Source organism: Myotis brandtii, unplaced genomic scaffold, assembly GCF_000412655.1.
Source record: "Myotis brandtii unplaced genomic scaffold, ASM41265v1 scaffold440, whole genome shotgun sequence".
Classification (NCBI taxonomy): domain Eukaryota; kingdom Metazoa; phylum Chordata; class Mammalia; order Chiroptera; family Vespertilionidae; genus Myotis; species Myotis brandtii.
The window spans coordinates 4,656,937-4,669,988 of record NW_005366834.1 but is presented as its reverse complement, the minus strand read 5'-3'; the positions used below and the strand labels follow the sequence as shown (position 1 = coordinate 4,669,988).

General features: G+C 36.4%; 1 protein-coding gene across 6 annotated transcripts in view; it reads right to left on the bottom strand.

Annotated features, from left to right (window-relative positions):
* CDH18 (cadherin 18, type 2) overlaps positions 1–13,052 on the bottom strand; it is a 686,463-nt gene that overhangs the window by 329,481 nt on the left and 343,930 nt on the right. For 2 of the 6 annotated variants that reach the window (XM_014546328.1, XM_014546330.1), the window contains exon 1: positions 11,878–12,062. The exons of 3 other annotated variants lie outside the window; for them this stretch is intronic. The gene's annotated coding sequence lies outside the window, so the exon portion shown is untranslated. Of the gene's footprint in view, positions 1–11,877; positions 12,063–13,052 lie in introns of those variants that run through there. One more of the 6 variants, XM_005874483.2, reaches the window with a different exon arrangement.

The following is a 13,052-nucleotide window of genomic DNA, read 5'->3' as shown; positions in this document are numbered from 1 at the left end:
CTGGCACATATGCAAAGCCGTGGTCTTCATTGGTCTTCATTGTCCCTGCTCCTGGGCCATAATTGGTACTTGGTAATGCTTATCAAATTGAAGGGATTGAAATCAAAGGGCAACAGATATTAGAATCTGATTCAATAAACCAAGTAAAATTAGGCTTTTATTTTTTGTTGTTGTTGTTGTTAATGCTCACGCAAAATTCAAATCTTGCGTGAATTTTGGGACACACTATAGTTGACAGCACAAAGTACCACAGATTTTGGCAATCTACTATATAATTTTATACAGGAAAAAGAGTTGAATATGCATCACTTTACAGTATAGAGTGAGTACAGTAGTTAAGTGTTCATGACCTCTCAACTGTCTTGAAGAATGACCTACCTGATGAATTTTCCTTGAAACAGTACAGGGAAGGAGTGTGGACTAGTCTTTACAATGGAAAGGTTTCAGAAGAAGAGCTGACTGTAACTAATATCCAGGCATATTCTTCAGGAGTCACACAGGGTGACTTTGGAGAAAGAAGTGAATGAGGACTGGAGCTGACTGAAGAGGTTAGAATGCTTGGTACAATAAAAAATGGCAGCAGGGAGAAATAGGATGTTTAGAAATAATAATAATAATAATAATTGAAAATATGGAATATTCCCATGTTGACACTCTACCCCCAATGGGATAGTACTTTGTGATGGGCCTTAGTAAGGAATTTGGTTTAGATGGGGAAAGAAGTGAATGAGGACTGGAGCTGACTGAAGAGGTTAGAATGCTTGGTACAATCACAAATGACAGCAGGGAGAAATAGGAAGTTCAGAAATAATAATAATAATTGAAAATAGGGAATATTCCTATGTTGACACTCTACCCCCCAATGTGATAGTACTTTGTGATGGGCCTTAGTAAGGTAATTTGGTTTAGATGGGCCCCTCATGATGGGATTAGTGCCCTTATTAGAATAGACACCAGAGTGTTTGATCTCTGCCTTTCTGCTGTGTGAGGACACAGCAAGGAGGGGCCATCTATAAGCTAGGAAGAGAGCTCTCACAATGGGACCAAATTGGCTGGCACCTTAATCTTGAACTTTCCAAACTCTAGAACTATGAGAAATAAATTCCTGTTGTTTAAGCCAACCAGTCTATGGTGTTTTTTTGTTTGTTTTTTTTTTTTGTTTTTTTTTATTGCTGCCTGAGCTAATACAGGAACACAAAATTTAGGAGGGTATGATGTGGTGTGGCAGGACATAAAGACAGAAACAAGGCTGAAAAAAATCACAATGGGACCAAATTGGCTGGCACCTTAATCTTGAGCTTTCCAAACTCTAGAACTGTGAGAAATAAATTCCTGTTGTTTAAGACACCCAGTCTATGGTGTTTGTTTGTTTGTTTGTTTGTTTGTTTTTATTGCTGCCTGAGCTAACACAGGAACACAAAATTTAGGAGGATATGATGTGGTGTGGCAGCACATAAAGACAGAAACAAGGCTGAAAAAGGGGTGAGGATTATTAAAAAATGTTGAAAAAGTCTATATGGACATTTTCTATCTATGTGTATGTAAATAAACATATACTAGAGACCCAGCACATGACATTTGTGCACTGATAGGGCTCCTACAGGCTGCAGGCTGGCGGCCAGGGCTTCCCTCCCTTTCCCTGGCTGGCCCACCCACTGGTCAAACTCCCGGACGACCTCTCTGTTGAGGGGACAATTGGCATACTACGCTTTTATTATATAGCATATGTTTACACATACATGTTTTATAGGTGTATAGAGAAAGGCATAGATGTATAAAAATTATCATTTTTAAAGATTTCAGCTGAGAATGGATTGAAGAGAAACAGAGACTGTTCTCATTATTTGGCTTGTTATACTGCACATCTACCACTTAAGAAATTAATAGAATGAATACAACAAATCAGAAAAGCCACGCACTTAAGAGGAAATAAAATAATCCTTGATCCTGTACCAGGGATGAACATGTGACTCATAGCTGGTCTGCCTCTGGGTGACTACTTGGGCCTTTGGAAGCTGACCACCACACTCACCAAGAACACAAAGCTGAGATGGGGAATTTGTCCGAGTGCCTCTAACATCACCCACCTGCCTGAGTGGGGGAGACTGGTCTGCATTACTATTTTGGGTTCTCCCTCCTGTCATAGGCTAGCAGCTCATCTGCAGGTGGGCAGGATATTCTGCCACTGTTAGGACCACGTGTTAAAAAAGGGTTTTGTCACCAGTTGTGAGCAAACAATATCCATGGGACATTTTAAAGATTGAATTAAAAGTGTAAGCAGCCAAACATTCCTGGATAATTTGCCTTACTGCATTCTTTTATTTTTTTATACATCTAAATTGTGCTCAACATTTTTCTCATAAATAGTATGCTTTAAACATGAGAAAAAGCCATTCAAGCTAGGAGAATAAATAACCTTTTCCCTATTTAAGAATTTTGAGGTTAAGCAGCATCCCAGGCACTTACTTAAAAAGTAGTTACATCACAAAAAGAACACAGATTTCTACATCCTCATTTTAAATCCATCTTTATTAATCACACTGGGCTTTATCTTTTGTACTTTGCAAGCTATAGAATGTTCTATGGTATTTAGTTTTGCTTTTATAAAAATGAAATTGCTCAAAGTTGAATAAATATGTCCTACACTGCTAGCATGTAACAAGGAGAGGGTTATTTGTTTATTATGTTGCACATTCTACATTTTACTTTATTGGTGCGTCAACATTTGTATTGTGACATAAATAATCTATCTAAAATAGCTGTATAAAATAATTCAATATGTTTTAAACCACAGTTGAACATAGGAACCAGAAATTCAGTAAAATCATATAAATAACAGTGCAATATACTTATTGAGGACAAGAGAGTACAGATTAGGTAGGAATCATCATTTTTTTTTGTTAGGAAAAATGTACTTTATATTCTTTTTTATTGATTGATTGATTTTAGAGTGAAGAAGGTAGAGAAATAGAGAGAGAGAGAGAGAGAGAGAGAGAGAGAGAGGAACATTGATTTTTTGTTTCACTTTTGATGCATTCATTAGTTGACTCTTGTATGTGCCCTGACTGTGGTCTGAACCCACCACCTTGAGACAATGCTCTTCCCAACTGACCTACCCATCGAGGGCACTTATAATCTCTCTTAGGAAACATCCTTCAGGTTCTATAGAATAAATTTTTCATCAATTTAATAACAAATAATATAACATCAGGTTAATGGTATAATTGTTATATCTTCATTCTCAGAACACTCACATGATGTGTTGCTTATCAAAAAGACAGAACTTAATATACCTCCTTGTGCTAGCTATATTAGTTTCCTATTGCTACTATAACACAGTACCACAAACTTAGTGGCTTCCAACATTACAACGTTATTATTTTACAGTTCCTGAGGTCAGAAGTTCGACAAGCGTCAGGTCAGAATCTGAAATGAGTCACACCGGAGAGAGAGAAAGAGAGAGAGAGAGAGAGAGGAACATTGACTTTTTGTTCCACTTTTGATGCATTCATTAGTTGACTCTTGTATGTGCCCTGACTGTGGTCTGAACCCACCACCTTGAGACAATGCTCTTCCCAACTGACCTACCCATCGAGGGCACTTATAATCTCTCTTAGGAAACATCCTTCAGGTTCTATAGAATAAATTTTTCATCAATTTAATAACAAATAATATAACATCAGGTTAATGGTATAATTGTTATATCTTCATTCTCAGAACACTCACATGATGTGTTGCTTATCAAAAAGACAGAACTTAATATACCTCCTTGTGCTAGCTATATTAGTTTCCTATTGCTACTATAACACAGTACCACAAACTTAGTGGCTTCCAACATTACAACGTTATTATTTTACAGTTCCTGAGGTCAGAAGTTCGACAAGCGTCAGGTCAGAATCTGAAATGAGTCACACCGACTAAAATCAAGGTATCAGCATGACTGCATTTCCCTCTGGAGGTTTAGGGCAGAATCCATTCCCATGTCTTTTCCAGTTGCTAGAGGCTGCCCAAAGCACGAGGTGCTTGGCACTATTCATACATATCCCAATCCCACAAAGTCAGTTGGAGTCCTTGTCACATGTCTTCACACTGACCTCCTGCCTGCCTCTATCTTCCAACTCCCTGTTTTAGGTCAACTGATTAGCAACCTTAATTCCTTCTTCATTCTTAATCCTCCTTTGCCATGGAATGTAACATGTTTACAGCTTCCAGGAATTAGGATTTGAGTATCTTTGAGGGCCATTGTTTTGCCTACCCCATTAGTTTTCAATGTAGTCATATAAAGCACTTACATATTTAAATTGTTCAAAGTATTGTGACTCCTTTCATAAAACTGAGCTTCAGAAGTAACATCTCTTAATATATCAGAGAATATAAATATTTTTAGGGAAGCTTGATTGATAAGGTATTAGTTAATAAAATTGATTATTGTCTGTTTAGATTAAGAGGTTTCTCTTTTTCTCTCTCTCTCTGTGTGTCTGTGTATGGGTGTGTATATTAGAATACTTGTACGAAAAGAACACTTCAATTGATGTGAGAATCACTGAAATAAAATGTGTTTATAGATCAGTTTCACAACAACATAGTCATCTCATAACTGCAGCTGAAACTATAGATTTATATCTGTGTTTAATGTTTTTCTCCCCACTTCAAAGGCTGGACATAATTCACTTGTAGGACAGTGGAGTCAAAATATACAGTCCTTTAATTTTAATATTGGTTACAGCAAAGTTTTCATATCTACTCTTATTTTATTACAATTATTTGTAGTATAATTTTGAGTTGGCAAGAAACAACATTTTCAGAGTTATCAAAAAAGAAAATATATTTTTGCTAATTTCAGAAGTGAAAAGCAATAATTATAACATCAAACCTTATATAAAGTCAATAAAAACATTAGCAGACAAGATCTATATTAATGCATAAAATCCATAATAATTATACCAATAACTTTGTGTCAATATTTGCTTTTATGACATCAAGAAACTTTCCAGTTGCTTCTAATGTCAGGCTCATATCGACTTGAAAATGATTACTATAAATAGAGAGATAAGTCTTAAAAAAGTAAGCAGCTATAATAAATAAAGTCCTTTGAAGGTGAATTTTTTAAAAACACCATTAAGTGAAATTTTTATACAGAAAATGAAAATGTCCAGAATGTTTATTTGGAAGTTTCATTTCAATAAACAGCGTCTTCCTTGAAATCCATCTTCCCCTGGCTTTTATTTTTAATATATTTTTATTGATTTCAGAGAAGAAGGGAGAAGGAGAGAGATGAAACATCAATGATGAGAGAGAATCATTGATGGGCTGCCTCCTGCGTGCCCCCTACTGGGGATCGAGCCTGAAATCCTGGCATGTGCCCTTGACTGGAGTTGAACCCAGGTCTCTTCAGTTCGCAGAACTACACTCTATCCACTGAGCCATGCCAGCGAGGGCTCCCTGTCTTTCAAGATACTTCACTTGTGGGGTTCCCTGCTTCCTCTCCAGATACTGCTTCTTAACTGTTTGTGCTGTTTTGTCTTAATTTTCCCAACTGATAGGTGTCTGGTTGCTGCAGATTCTGTCCCTCTTGTTTTTTCATCTTTCATTCCCATTCAGTCCCTTTACTTTAAAATGCAGTCTATGTGTGATGACTTGATTTCCTAAATCCAACAGATAGCTGTCCTTTGAACTCCCCACTTATGTATTCAACTAACTCCATTCCAACCCCACTTGGACACCTATATCTAAAAATGTACAAAACCAAGTTCTTCCTATCTACTGCTATACTTCCTTCTCCCCAACCATTTCCCTTCATGGGGCCTAGGAACTCTATCCTACTTAAAACAAAAGATGTCCTTTACCCTCACTTTCCCCCACCATCTCTATGTCCTATACAACATCAAGACAACTTTATCACAAGAGTTATAAAATCCAGAGTCTAAAAACTCTGTATAAATAAACCTTTGCCACTGTATTACTCAAGTCCAAACATTGCTTTGACTTCTTTCTACTGAGAACATTCTTTGTACTGTCAATTTCTCACAAAGTTATTGTTTCTTTGTCTAAACAATATAAAAAGGTGCCTAGTTTCATCATTATTTGAGCCACATTTTATGATCTGAGCATCATATTGTTTCTCCCATGCACACCCATTAAATTGCTTTTTCCAACATTAATCCAGTTTTGTGTCAATTTTATTAGCCCAGTTGTAAGAACTAAAGAATGGTAAAAGGGGGAATTCTCACCCTTCCCAACAGTAGAATTTCAATCACCAGAATTGAAAATCTTACTGAATAGTCTTTTGGCACTGGTTTACTGTGCAATCAATAACACAAAGCTTTCTCATCTATTACTAAGTTAATTGAATCAGCCAACAAGCAGGCTCTCCATAAAGCATGAAAATTGCATACCACTAAAATAATTTTTGTTTATATTTTCATGACTCATTTACATCATATTGCACATTAGAGCTACAAGGTACTAATTACATATTTAAAATATACAGATAATGTGCATATAGAGAAATTGGGGAGGATACACATTCCTGTCCCAATACATTATCAAACTAAATGGAATTCTTTGAAATCACAGTACATATAAATTTCTGTGTCAAGTTTAATATGTTACACTAAATTTCCATAAATTTATCATTATTTATGTTGATTCATATTCTTAAATAAATCTTAACTTTTGAGGGATTTCTTCATTTTTTATATTTTGGATTACTTCCTAGTGATTTATTCCCAGAAGTTGCATGAAAGTGAATTTGCCTTTTCCTTTCTCTGGCAGTGGATTGCAAATTGTTTTTCATACCTGGTATACTAATTTTCACTTCCATCTGGAGTAACTGTAAATAAGAGATTTGCTAATGTCAATATTGGTTTCAAAAATTCTTAGTCATATGATGACTCAAATTATCATTGAATAGACTCAATGACATCCTGTCTTCATTTAAATCCCACTGGTAACTGTGAGTTGAACCCAAATAGAAATATTTTATTTTAAAAACTTTTGGTAGCAGTTATAATGAGCAAAAATAATGGGATTAAGTGAATTGCCAGTCACATCACGTTGTGCATTGTTATATGTAAGTCACATATGTTGGCCCTAAAGGCCTAAAGATAATGACAATTAGTATTTATTTTAAGATACTTATGGTCACTTCAAGATAAAATGAAATGGAAATGATAGTTCAATTCCTCTTTTCAGTGAAGGTATCTGTGATACCCAAATTAATTTTACTGACAATTCATCTATCATATCCACATGGTGCAAGTAAAATACTGAATAAGACATAGTCCTTCAGAGCTCAGATAAGTGAAATATGTCCTTTATTCATGTATTTCACTCAAATACATTTAGGGATCATACTTTGTTAATTTTCTTCTCAGCTTACTAAAATGTTTCCTAAATTGATGTAGCTCATCAATGTAGAAGTTTGCATATCAGAATTTCTGATATCTACAGAAACATCAGGGCACATCAGGGTACTCTAAAGCAAATGACCCTCTTGCATCTGCTCCTACATCCCCCACTGTCCATTTTTTCCCTGGAACTCATACCACACTTAAAAGTCAAAACACTGCCAGCAATAATAGATTCTAAATTATTTAATTTGTGTCGGCTTTCTCTTACTCTTAATTTAATAATAAAATATATAGGAGATTAATTAAATGAATGATAGTATATCTATAAAATCATATGTCCAATCTAAAATTTCCCTGACCTAATGAGCAGAGAAAGTTGTAAACAAATGTGTGTCCCTAACACTGAACCAGAGTTCAATATCAGTTCTGTGCATAAAGGCGTACTGGATTCTTCTTAAATATCCATGAATTCTGGATATAGTTCCATGTTTACATGGAAGAGTAAACATGCTATAAAATTAGTTGGGCGTCATATCAAATTATGTTTATTTTATCTAAATATATGTTTGTTTACATATACTATTTGAATGAATACATCTCTATACAATTTTTACTTTAAGTCTATATTCTTTTCAGACTTATATGTAGCTGCCTATATTTAAAAATAATTTAAAAATATACCAAATTGGTAATAGTGGTTTTTCTTGAAGAGTGTATTACAAGGCACATTCCATATTTTACATTTCTATATTTTAAACAAATTATAAATGTGCATACTATGAGAAAGGATGGAAATACGTAAGTAAATTGACGTGTATCCATAATTTAAATCACATTATTTCAAAATGAAGATGTATTACTTCACCAATGAAAAAACATTTAAGAGTTAATATTACCATTTATTAGAGATGATTTTACCTCCCCTACCCCAGAATAGATGGAAGATTTATCATGTTAAGTCAATTCTCATAAAATAAGCCACGTAAGACATTGAATTTGTGATTGGTATAGATCTTTATAAATTACAACCCATTACAACACTTTCTGTTATTTGGTTCCCATGCCTATTCTTATTTCCTTTTGCAGATGCAGAAAAATGGCTTATATATACAAGTGACATGTGATACAAGTAATCCATGGTAGGACCTAAGTTCTGCCATGTTTGAAAATCATTAAGCTTGGTATTTTATTCCATTATGCTTAACATCACTACCAGTTATCAACTGGACTTTTGAAACCAAAATATTTTATTTCTAGAGTCTTTGAACATCATAAACTATTCCAAGCTCATAGGGTAACAGAAGTGAAGATTTCTTCTGAGACCCTAAACATATACATACTAAAAAAAAAGAAACAAATGAAAACAATCAGAGTAGAGAGAATCAGTGTCTTCCATTTATCATTAATAATACTCATCTGAAATAACAAATACAAGTGAAATTTGTCTTCAGACTCAACATCTCTACACTTTCCTTTTCCCAGTTTTTATTTCCTTTTGTTCCCATAAAAGTTAGTATATGATAATATACTATATTATATATATATATTATAATATAAAGCTATATATTTGATAATATATAGACAAGTCTCACAGCTTGCAGGAAAATAATATATAGATAAGCTCTTCCACACTTTTTTATTCGTGACCTAATGAACCACCTTAAAGTTGAAATTCATTCAAAGCAAGAGAAGAAGGATTATCATAGAACACCCAAGCTGTATATATAGGCAGTTGCTGACTCAGTTTGTTGCATGCAAATTTTTTTTGTCCTAGAGCAGTAGTTTCCAATAGAAGAGGGGCACAATTTTGCCCCCCTCCATGGGGAATAGTTAACAATGTCTAAAAATATTTGGGGTTGCTACAATTTGGGGGTGTTGCTATTGTTATCTAGTAGTTAGAAAAAGGACTCTGCTAGGCATCCTAAAAGCACAGCACAGTCATCCTAGCATGAGAATTATACAACCCAAAATGTCAATGGTACCAAAGCCAAGCAGCTCTAATATAGAATATAGTTTTATGGCATGTCTAATTATATACTATAAGGAAGGTATAGCATTAATGAAATCAAAGATTTTGAAGTCCTTTTTAGAAAAGCAAAAGAACATCTTTCACCCTTGCTATCTTTAATCTCTCAATCATTTTCTCTTACTTTTCACTGGACTCTACTACAACTGATGTATTCATTCAGGAAAAGTAAATTATTCCAGGTCAGTAAGTTAAATATGCTTTATCCTTGACCTGTTGAAGTGCACATGCTTGTGTAGATTCCAAAGGACAATTGTATCAGGTTGCAAATATATATGGAATACTGCATTCTTCTAACCACCAACAAGTCACATACAGGAGAAGTGGGACACACACACTTTTAAACCTGTGGTCTGTATTCAATAGACCACAAAAATAAAAATAAAAAGAAGTGTAAGATTGCTATTTATATGAGCCAAATGGAAAAGGCACTTTATATTTACTTTATATAGCATCCTTCATAGAAAGAATTTATAACCTTAGACTAAATGACTCATTCATTCTCATGATTCCACTATACCATCTGAAACAGGTCATCAGGAGGAATAATAATTTCCAATTTGCTCAATGTATAGCCTTTATTCAAGCATTGGTTGTTATTCACCAAGCTTAAAACCACTATAACTAATTATATTCAACATTCACTGGAAAGAGATTTAAAGCTAGAGTTTCTTGTCATTTATCTTCATTCTACTGTTATTTCCCTTATTGCTATTGGGTTATCTGCATTTGGACATTTCTGTTGAATCTGAAATAGGAAATCCTCATTTTCTACCTCCCAATGTGGTCAGGATAGGAGCTCCAACTTGACCATTAGTATACATTTGTTTCCACCTCCCCTTAAGTTGGCTAACTCTGTGAAAAAGCATCAGCACTGTGGTTTATAAAACACTTATTACCAAGGCCCATCGAATGAATTGAATAAATGGCTTGCCCTACACTAGGTTAATTTATAATCAGCAAATACAAAATTGCATAGATAACAGGAGGCTTGAAAGAAACTGAAATCATGACTGTTGCTTGGGCCAGAGTGCTAAGACTACAGAACTAATTCCTACTAGTATCAAACTCTTCCTCCTTTCTCCTCTCACAGACAGCAAGGTTCATATGAGATCTAGTCTGTACTTCAAACTCTTGATTTAGAAATAAATCTTTCTCTGATAAGACAAGTCCACTAAAACAGAGCAGAGCAATTACTGCAGAAGGAAAGGCCCCTGCTTTGAAAAATCTGTGGGTGATCCTAGAGTGGAAAATAAAGGTTCCAAAAACACAGTCAGAGCCTGCAGATTTTGTTTTTTGGTGTGTGTGTTTTTTTATGGTTTTTTTTGGGGGGGGGAGGTGGCTGCATAATAAAACCTTTCTCTGATCTGTCTCTCTTGGCTCAAAGCACTGATGCCATCACCTGAGCAAATGGAAGACCATAATAATTTTAGCTAAGATTTTTATTTTAGTATTTCTTAACTTCCAGGAGGGAAATAGCAAGGAGCATTTGCTATTGATTAACCTAAAAGTGCATTAAATACAGTAGGTATTAATATAAGGTAATACTTTAATAACTAGCTAATAAAATTCTATTTTTTCACCTGTTACATAGGATAGCTTTTCCCAGTTCTGCATCTGTACGCAACACACACACACACACACACACACACACACACACACACGACATATAAACATGCATAGAGCATAATTTTACCTTGTTTGTAAGACATGAAAATGAAGACAAAATAATTGTTATTCCCAGACCCTAACAAAACAGGTTGAGGAAGTTAAGAAAAGGGAATGAATCAGAGTTAACATACATAAGTACATGTACTAAATAAAGTATGTTACAGATCACAGGAGCCTACCTAATTCCTTTTCATGCATCATTTATAGTGCCCTTTAAAAGAAGTAAAAGTTTCATCTTAAGCTTTAATAAGCATTTATGAAAGTGATTTGTGCAAAAAAAAAAGAATGAAAAGAGAAAATGAGCCTTCCTTTGCTGCAGCTTCGGTGCTCAGATAGCATGTAATTTTAGAGGATACTGGAAAGGCAATAATTAAAGAGCACTATCAAAATTTCAATTTCAGCTTCTCCGTTTCTATTCTGACCATGATTTCCCTCACTTTCACAGACAGACATGACAGCTGATTCTGAAGCCATCACTATTCAGATGTGCCTTGCAGAGTCTCCTTCCAACTTCTTCAGGGGCAGGGCACCACCACAGACAAACATAAACAGAGACCAGCTGGGTTATTAGGCTCACATTCCATAGGCTCTATAGCAACATTCCTGGGTAAGCAAAATTTTAAAAAATATATATGTATGCTAGCGCTAAGGCTTAGGGAACATCAGCTACAACTTTCCCACTGGCACCAGATCCTGTGAAACCAATCCCAGAGGAAGATCTCCCCAAATATATCATCTATATATTTTTTGACTCAGAACTGCATCAGCAGCCCCGCTGTACAATATTAATGTCACTACATAGCAAAGTGGCATTTACTGAAGCCTTACCTGGCGGACTTGCCCTAACTGGTGCAAAGGAACTTAATGTAGGAGAAGCGGAGGGGACTTTCCCAGGGCTCGGGCTCAGCAGCGCGGCAGCTCCGTCCTCTGAGAGCCCCGGACTGGGCTCCCCGCTCCTGCGAGCCGCTCGCGGCTCCGGCTCCTGCAGCTCCGAGCGCGCCTCTGATTGGCTGGCGCAGCCTGTCCGCCTGATCCTCTCCTCTCAGTCTCTCCTCCTTCCTCTCCTCCCTTCTCTCAGGTCCTGTCTTTCCCACTGCCTTTTTTTTTTCTTCTCCCCCACATCGTACATATTTGAGGGCTGCACAAATTCTATAGTATGCAGATCGGACACCCTTTAGCCCCTTGAGCAAGGTCATGGGGAAAGCAATGCCATCAATAAAAATAACAAAAATAAAATAAAATAAAAACCCTGGACCCACGGCATCCTCTTTAGTACCAAGGCTCTTGAAATATGACGACCAGGACTCCGTGACAGTTTACTGTCAGTTTCCTGCGGGGGATGGAGGGGGAACTGGGGAGCTAGAAGGGGTTTGACTGTCAGGAGGGGGGGGGGGGGGGGGACCGGAGTAAAAGCAGGCAGGGCAGGCACGGATGTGGCAGGCTGGTAATACATTTTTCTATTTCCCTGCGAAGTCGTCACAGCCTGCTAAACATTTAACTGCCGGCTCATTCCTCAGTGATCCACAGTCCGGGGGTAGCCGTGAGATTGAACTTGAGGGATGCCCTTTCATGCCTCACCCCAAAGTACTCAAGGCATGGAGGGTTTCTGTGAGATAGAGCTTCGCCTTGCAGGTCAGCATTGTATTTGTGAAGATGAATAGGAACTGCAGTGCCTCTCCTACCCATCTTGGCTTGTGCCAGGAAAATTGTAACATGTACACGTCTCTCCCTCTTATCACTCCAGAATAAATTAAAACAATCTGTACTGTACATAGCTTTGAATAACAGGGATTCCGGGACTGAGTGACTGTATTCAAAATTGATGTGAACAGTTGAAATAACTTCAGCACTTTCTCCCAACACAAAGTCACCCCTCATTCACTCATTAACTGCATCGTGGCGCAGCCCCGTTTAAAGCAGTGTAGTAAACATGTGTAGGAGTTAATGCCAATGGGATGGCTATTGCAAGGATCACTGGCAGATATACTTAGAATTATGTAGGA